The sequence below is a fragment of the Cupressus sempervirens genome, chromosome 1, assembly GCF_028749045.1.
Source record: "Cupressus sempervirens isolate cs-2001-9-10 chromosome 1, ASM2874904v1, whole genome shotgun sequence".
In the NCBI taxonomy this organism is placed as follows: Eukaryota; Viridiplantae; Streptophyta; class Pinopsida; order Cupressales; family Cupressaceae; genus Cupressus; species Cupressus sempervirens.
The window spans coordinates 817,826,827-817,836,055 of record NC_143118.1 but is presented as its reverse complement, the minus strand read 5'-3'; positions in this window follow the sequence as shown (position 1 = coordinate 817,836,055).

Genomic DNA, 9,229 nt, shown 5'->3' with positions numbered 1-9,229 from the left:
CTTGAATTGTTGGCTTGGCGAGAAAACTTGGGGACTTGGTGGGACATGTGGGTGAGCTAACTTGGTGAGACAAGATGGTGAGTCAACTTGGTGAGGAAACTTGGTGAGGCGACTTGGCGAGCTGACTTGGTGAGCGGATGGGAGGACAACTTGGTGAGTTGATTTGGTGAGCAAATTTAAGAACTAACCTTGATGAGGCACTTTGGTGGGGTGACTTGATGAACAGAGTATGAGTGAACTTGGTGAGCACAATTGAATAGTCAACTTGGTGAGTGTACTTCAATTTTTAGCTTGGCAAGTTGACTTGGGGAGTTAGTCTGATGATCTAACATGGTGAGTGGGCTTAAAGTGGCAACTTGGTGGGGCAAGTTGGCGAGCCGACTTAGCGAGGCCACTTAGAGACGCAACATGGTGAGCTGACTTGGTGAGCAAGCTCGATGAGCGGACCTAACAATTTAACTTGATGAGGCACTTTGGTGGGGTGACTTGATGACCAAACTCAAAGAGTCAACTTGGCGAGCATACTTGCACTAGTACATTTGGGTTCAATTTTTTACCCAATTTTTGAACAAATTTGACCAACCCATTGGTCAAAATTTTGACCAACTCACTGGTACATGATTTGTCTCAATCATATAACTAATTATATATTCTTCATATTAGTTATTGTTGGTGTTTTTCAAGCATTCTATAAAATAATTCACATGCCTTGTGTATGATATGACATTTTGCATGCATCCTGCACTCTCTCTCATCCAGCTAATGCTGGATTACGCAGAGTCCTCTGAAACCATGATGCTAAAAAACACACAATCAAATCCAAAATGAACTTACACTACAAATGGATTGTAGAAATCTGATATTGGTAAAATTGCATGCATGTCTACCAGGAAAATCACAACTTAAACATACATTTTTCCTAGTAGACATGCATGCAAAATTAACAATATCAGATTTCCACAATCCATTTGTAGTGCAAGTTCATTTTGGATTTGATTGTGTGTTTTTTAGAATCATGGTTTTAGATCACTCTGCGTAATCCATCATCAGCTGGATGAGAGAGTGTAGGATGCATGTAAAATGTCATATCATAAGCAAGACATGTGAACTATTTTATAGAATGCCTAAAAAAAATTTACACCTAGCTGTTGGTGGAAATTTCCACCTTCATTGGTCAAAATTTCCACCAACGCCTGGGCTTTTTCTACCTTTGTTGGTGGAAATTTTCACAAATGCTTAAATTTTTTTCTACCTTTGTTGGTCAAAATTTCCACCTTCATTGTTGAAAATTTCCACCAATGCCTAAATTTTTTTCTACCTTTATTGGTCTGAATTTCCACCTTCATTGGTCAAAATTTCCACCAACGCCTAAATTTTTTTCTACCTTTGTTGGTCAAAATTTTGACCAATTCCTGTTTGAACTTACACAATGGCTTTGGTAGCTTTTTGACCAATAGATTGGTCAAAATTTTGACCAAAAAAATATCGACCAATGGGTTGGTTGAAGTTGGTCGAAAGTTGGTCAAAAAATGGGTCAAAAATTCGACCAATAAAGGTCAAAAAATGAACCCAAATGTACTAGTGTTATGGTCAGATATCTCTCTTAGCATAATGTAATGCCATATGCACCAGATCTTGAGTATATTGTTGATCAAATCAATATTCTTATTCCTACTCTTTTTTCCCATACGGAGTATAAAGTTCTAAAAAAGATGTTCAAAATTAAGTCATCTGATCCATATGTTTTTTGGATGTATCTTTGGGAGACCTAAGGAGATCCAAACATTCCTCTATTCCCAAAAGATCTCATTCCTTCAGTTACAGCTAACTCCTCTTTAGATGAGATCACACCTCTAGCTCCTATTGCTCCTACTAATCCTATTTCAGCTATAGATGCTTCAAAATCAGTGCAACAGGATACTTTATGTCTTCTTACTCTACCTTCATAGGAATACTTCCTTTCATACATTGCACAGTTGTTTATGGAGTCTCACATTGAAGATGTGGGAGATATTCTTGATGACATTCGTCTTCTATTTGAGGCAAATAATCCATCCTTTTCCATAGTGACAGATTCATGTACTTCAGCAGTGCAGGGTACTCATGGTCTTCCAAGTGATGATTTCTTGCCAAACATTTCAGTTCTATTCTTGGAGTCACACATAGTAGACATGGGAGAATTTTATGATGATTTCTCTCTTCTCTTTTCTGAGGAGTTTTCTATAGTTGTTGTGAGGGCCCACTTTGACCCTCAACTCCATGCTCTACATGATCAATCCTTCCAGGTTGACGTGGTTGTGGATTCTTATGTATAGCATCTACAAGAGATCTCTTCATTAGTTGAGAAGATAGTTGTTTTCCTGAAGAAGGTTCTACCAAAATCCTTGTTCGATCTACACTTCTCTTCAACAATTTTGGAGGAAGTCATCATCAGTATCGACATAGGGATTTTTGAATAGGTTTTAGAGATACCACTCATCATTGAGATTCCTTCTCCATCCAGGGGATGTATCTCATAGGTAACCTTGCTCTTGTTTCTTCCAAAGGGGAGGAACATCATCCAAAGGTCATGGATCGGCTTCTACATAGGAGCATTCTTCACTGACGGTGGGGGACTACCTTGTCTCCTTCTTCTCTTTTTTGGGGGGGACTTTTTCCTCATAGGAGGTTTTGTCCTTCTCCATTCTTTCTTGTATATGCATGGATGTATGTCATAATGGGGGGGGTCTTGATTACTCCATCCATCGATGCATCCCTTTTATCTCTCTTTTTGGGAGAGGGTTTTTCCCATGAGGTTTTCCCTCTTTCCCCTCTTTATGGGAGATTGCATTTTCATTATGTACATGGGTACCTAACATGGCCTAGTAGCTAGGACCCATGATGCATCTGTATACACTAATCTAATGTGCTAGAAATACTAATCTAATGGAAGCATTTACACATTAAACTAACATAACATATAATAGAGACAAAGAGAAGACAAAACTCAAATGAGAATGTGAGCCATGGATAGGCTCTCTCAATGAGATTTGTTCTCTTGTTTTTGAGATGTGTCTATGTGTAGATTGGGGGTGTATGCTGAAATGCTCAAAGTTGCTTCAATGGTGAAGATGGATAATAGAAAATTGGTAGCTTTGTGAGCTCTCAATTTGGCATTATAAGGGTATGGGTATGGCTTTTGGCTCTCAAAAGGGCATGGTAACTTTAGCTCAAAGATTGTTGATGAAATGGCTTGGGATGGGATTCAATTTATAGGCTAAGGGGTAGAGGGATGGAGGGCTTAGATGCAAGGATGGATGAAGGCTTAAGGAGGGCAAATATGCACTCAAAGGAGAGCACATGGATTGTGCTTGTTTAGCACCAATGGGAAGGTGACACTTGTCACAAGGAGGATGAGTGTGAGAGGGTAGGGTAAAGGGTTGGTTAAAGGCATGATGAGTGGGGTTGAGTATGTAAGAGAGATGTAAGAGGAATGAGTGTGGAAGAGGGAAGAGTGTGGAAGATGGATGTAAGAGTCATGAGTGGGCTTGTAAGAGTCTTTTATGGTTTGTAAGAGCACTCATGACTTGGTGGTTGGGATTTTTGAGGGGAGACTTTGGTTTGGTTTAGGAAAGTCTTAAACTTATTTAAGGAATGTGACAACATTAGGGAGTGGATTAGGCTTGGGTTTAGGATTAGACTAGGAATGTTAGAGATGTGCAAGTGGATGGCATTAATGAGGGTGGGTGAGTTAGTGGCTAAGCTTGGTTTGTATGGGTGGATGGGGTGGATTAGGCTGAATTGAGGATTAGAGATAGGTTAGGGGTTTTTGAATTTGAGGATTTCATTTATCAAATAGATTTATTTAATAAATGGGGATTTTTGGAATTAGATAGGAGAAAAGGATTTAATTGATAAATAATAGATTATTTGATTTATCAATTAGGACTATAGATGATTAATTAAATTAATCAACTAGGGATGACAAAGGATTAATTAAATAATAATTTAATTAATGATGCCTTTAGAGATGGCTAAATTAGATTACCAAAGCAGTGTAATCAAATTTAGGTGTCTACAACATCTTCATCTTAGTTCGTAAGCTTAAGGGCATTTCCCTAAGTTGCACTTAAGGCTGGGTGTTGGTGTAAATAAGTATTTACTTAATACACTTACTTAAGTTTACTTAGTTTAATGCATTATTTAATTATTTTGGATTATTTTATTTGTGAGACACTTAGGAGTTTGTGCACTCTTGTGAGTTGTCTTGATGACATCACATGGGTCCACACCTCTTTTAAGCACATGTTGTCTACAACATAGGAATCTTCTACACACATATGCCACTTAGTCATTCTTATCCATTCATCTAGAATGTTGGATAAGGTGCTTAGTTGTCTTATCTTTTGGTTGTTTCTAGAGACATTCTAGGTGCCTCCTAAGAGGTCTTTATATATAGGCACTCCTAGTGTGTTGAACATCACATTTTGAATAGAGCAATGTATTCAAAAATACTCTGATTAATTGATCATATCCATTTTTGGTCTACAATTGTGCTCATGTTTGAGTTCTTAGTTCCTGGGTGAATTTTTCCCTTAGGCAAATTCTTACAAGAACATATGAGTGATTAGTGATTGGATCCTAAACTGGTTATCTAATTTTTTTAATCCTTTCAAGATTGTCCACTAATTGAGCTATTAATATCTCACTCATATTGATGTTTAATTTCTCAACACATTCTTTATAAGTTGTATGTATGAATCCAATTGCCATGTCATCATCACTAAAAATAGAACAAATCTTGGTTGCTATGATTCTTCTCACAAATATTACATCATCTTGTTTGATCTTGCTAATGGAAATCCCTCTTCTATTATATATAGATTTTGTGTTACCTAGAACTATTTTCTTAACATTTGTCTTATTGACAGGGATAGATCCTTCATTACAAAGTCTAGTCACTTAATGGATTAAGTGTTGGAATAATTTAGAATAAATAAGAGAGGGGGGTGAATTACCTATCTAGGGTCTAAATGTACAAATAAAAAATTTTAATACTCAGGATATACATGTGCGTGCATTGATTAGATCATCCATTATCTCAAACTTTTGCATATTGTTGTCCTAGGTCAAATGAACTTTGCAAGAATGTAAACATGAAACATCACAAATTCAATTGCACAATTTTTACACTAGGATTTAATGTGGAAACCAAATTTGGGAAAAACCATCAATAATATGCTACCAATTTTCACTCTTCTAAAGTGGGCTCTATGAGGATCCAACCTTGTTAAAGGTTACAATACACACTATTAAATGTGACCTTGATTAATGGATTTCAATCACCCTATTAAAACTGAGCCTTGTTAGAGGACTTTAGAACATTCCATTAGAATTTTCCCTGGTTAAAGGATTTACTCATGACTGCTAGGTCAACCTTAATCAAAAGGATTTATCCAAATTGATGTAGTTGTTAGAAAGTAATAGCGGGACTTGATCTAATAATAAAAATAACTCACTTGTAGATTTTAGATCTTTGATTCAGATCTTCATTCTCCTTTGTCTTTGATTGCATTTTCTCCCTTCAAGCCTTCATCTCCTTAATCATTCTTTCTTATTATGCCAATTGTAGATTCATTTTGGCTACCACATGAAGCAACACCTCCAGACTTAGACTTGGACTTCTCTCTATCACCTTACTTTGCTTCTGACCTTATGTCTCCTTATATAGAGAATTTTTATCTTTCACCACTTAATCACAATCATCCATTTTAGGGTTAGGTTAGATTCATTGAATCTTCCTATATTTCCATTATATTCACTCTAGAAATTTCTCTTAAATCCTCATTAAATTTGTCTCAAAATAATTTATCTTGAATTTTGTGCCACCAGCTCATCAAGATTATCTTCAACACACTTCACATAATTCAAGAAATCAACTAGGCTCATATTCATCAAATCTTCCTTCAAACACTTTTTCCTGTCACTTAGAAATAATTGTCTTCTAATGCTCAATCAACACTAGGTTGTTTATAATATATTGATTCTTGCTCGATTAATACTACCATTCTTTAATGCTCGGCACATACTATATTTTTCTCAGTCACTACTTATATTTTTCTTTTCTTGATAGATACTAAAATTTTGTAGGTCATAACCATCTTTTTGCTCAGCCTAAACTAAATGTTCAGCTTGCACTATTTTCCTAGATAGGCTTGGTAGACATCTTATTATATATTCTTCTTCTTGTCTTTATTTTAGTATCCTTTCATTGTAGCCTTAAGTAGATACACCATATTATCAAAGTCTTATTTGGTCTTATTAGTCCTTTTATACATCATATAACTCAACCTTTCTCTAGGTATATTTTTAATCCTTTCTTTTTAAATAAACTTCATCAATCAATATAATGATAGCATTTTGACCAAAGTAACCAATTGTCTTACCAGCAAGTAGTAGGTTTGACATCACTGAAAAAATAATTATTGTTCCCATGATAGGTTTCTACAATCTCCCTCGTTTCTATACTTCAAAAATCTTCTTTTTCAACAATATCCCTCTTTAGCATTAATGACAAACCAATACCAAAAAGAAACTTAATACCTTTTCTTGAAGTTTGACCCTCTATCAATATCTACCCTTCCTTTATAGAGATTACTATTTTCCTTGTGATCTATCTTCTTCTCTTCAAATATCTAGTGTAAAATCTTCCTCTTTAACTCTCTTTCTCATCTTATAAAACTCTCCTTCTTTGACAACAATGCCAAAGACTTGTCATCTATTCATGTAGATATATGTAATTCAAGTTTCCTTGATAAGATTCTCCCTCTATCACCTTTCTTGTGACTATAAATCTTCTGTTTAAGTTTCTTCTTTACTTTAGGCAGCTCCTAAAGTAAGATCCACTACATCAAATTGTAAAGTATGCCATTCAACTCAATTGATGTAGGACACTACTCTTACTTCATAAGTAGCTTGAGATAAGGTTATCACCCCTAGCTTACCTTTAAGATATTTATGTGTATCTTTAGGTAAAGCCTTTGTGAATATTTTAGCTATATGTTCCTTTGTATTCACATATTCCATTCTCACTTCTTTGTCCTAAACCAATTCTCTCAAATAATGATACTTGATTGCAATTTTCTTTGTCTTTATGTGCATCATAGGATTCTTAGATATGTTTACAACACTTGTATTGTCATAGTAGATTACCCCAGGTTTTTGTGATTTCTTCCTTCATTCCTTTGAGTAACTATTTGATCCAAACCACATTTGTACAATTCACTGTAGTAGCCACATATTCATCATCAGTAGTAGATTGTGAAATACAATTTTGTTTCTTAGTAGTCTAGAAAACCAATCTTTTTCCTAAGAAAAATGCTCCACCACTTGTTTTTTTCCTATCATCAATGTTTCCAAACCAATTAGCATCTATATAGGCTCTCAAATCAAACTTTTCATTCTTCTTGTAGTATAGGACATTGTCCTCAATCCCTTTCAAGCATATCACAATCCTTTTAACATCCATTAAGTGATTCTCCTTAGGATTTGCAAAAAATCTTGCAACAATCTCAATAGCTAGTGCAAAATTAGGTCTTCTGCAAACTACATATTGCAATTTTCCAATCATACACTTGTACAATGTTTACTTTACCTCAATAGAATCATTAGTATTGGAGAGTTTATGTCTTGTCACTGTGGGAGTACTTAATAGTCTTGAATCTTCCATACCAAAATTCTTCAAGATTTCTTTTATAGACTTGGAATGAGTAATGTAAATATCATATTTCATCTGATATACTTGTAATCTAACAAAGAACATTATTTCTCCAAACATAGACATCTCAAACTTTTTCATCATTTCATTTGCAAATGTCTTACACAATTCATTTTGTCCTCCAAATATGATATCATCAACAAATATTTCAGCTAGTAAAAATCCTTTACCTCCTTTTGTCTTCAAGTATAAGTTTTTGTTGTCATTAGTCTTCTCAAAACTAATCTTCACAAGATATTTGTGTAGTCTTTCATACCATGCTCTTGGAGCTTGCTTTAAACCATATAAATATTTATGTAGACTATACATTATGTTTTTATAGTTTGGATCAAGAAATCCTTTAGGTTGTTCAATGTAAACCTCCTCTTCCAATATACTATTCAAAAATGTTGACTTAACATCCATTTGATAAACTTTGAATCCTTTAAAAATAGAATAAATAAGCATAGTTCTTACTCCTTCCAATCTTGCAACTGGACAAAATGTCTCTCCATAATCAATTCCCTCCTCTTGTGCATAACCTTTGTATACTAATCTTGCCTTGTTCCTTATTACTTCATCATTCTCATCCAACTGTATATCCACTTTGTTCCAATAAAATTCTTGTTCTCTAGTCTTGGAACTAGTGTCAAGGTTTTGTTCTTCTCAAACTGATCAATTTCTTCATCCATAGTTTGAATCTAGTCTTCATTCTCTAGTGCATCCTTCACTATTGTAGATTCATGTATGCTTAATAAGCATGTTTCATTTCTTAATCTATTCATTGTCATTAATTCATCCTTTTTTTCTCCAATTATTTATTCAACAAAATGGTGTCTTCTAACATATTTTGATAATCTTGGCTCTATTCTTCTTTCTTCAATAATAGATCATTCATGAAGTTAAATATCAGGTTCATTGCGTACTTCTCTATCAGGTAACTCAACATTCCTTTCTTGCAAATTTTTCTTGGCACCAAAATGTGTCTCGACTCCTGAATGTAACTCGATTCTTGACTACAACTTGACATCCATTGTATGTGACTCGGTAGTCACTAATTCTTGTTGATTAGCAACTTGATTCTCAGTATCATCAGTAGAGATGCCTTCATAGTAGTACATAAATGATTTTTAATCTTTAGGTTCCTTCTTTTATTCATTTTCATGTATTTCTTTATATTCATCAATCTTTACATTTTCATTTTTTACAACTTTGTTAGTGTCAGTATTTAAAAACTTATAAGCTTTACTTCTTGTGGAATATCCTAGGAATATACCTTCATCACTTTTTTCACCAAACTTTCCTTCTCTTCTGTCCTTTAAAATATAACACTTTCTTCCAAATACCTTAAAATATTTGACATTGGGTGAGTATCCATACTATAATTCAAAAGGTGTGAAATTTGTATGTTTCTAGACTTGTACTTGGTTCAAGGTATAGACACCTATACTAATAGCTTCTCTCTAGTATTTCAAAGCAAAATTCTTCTCCATC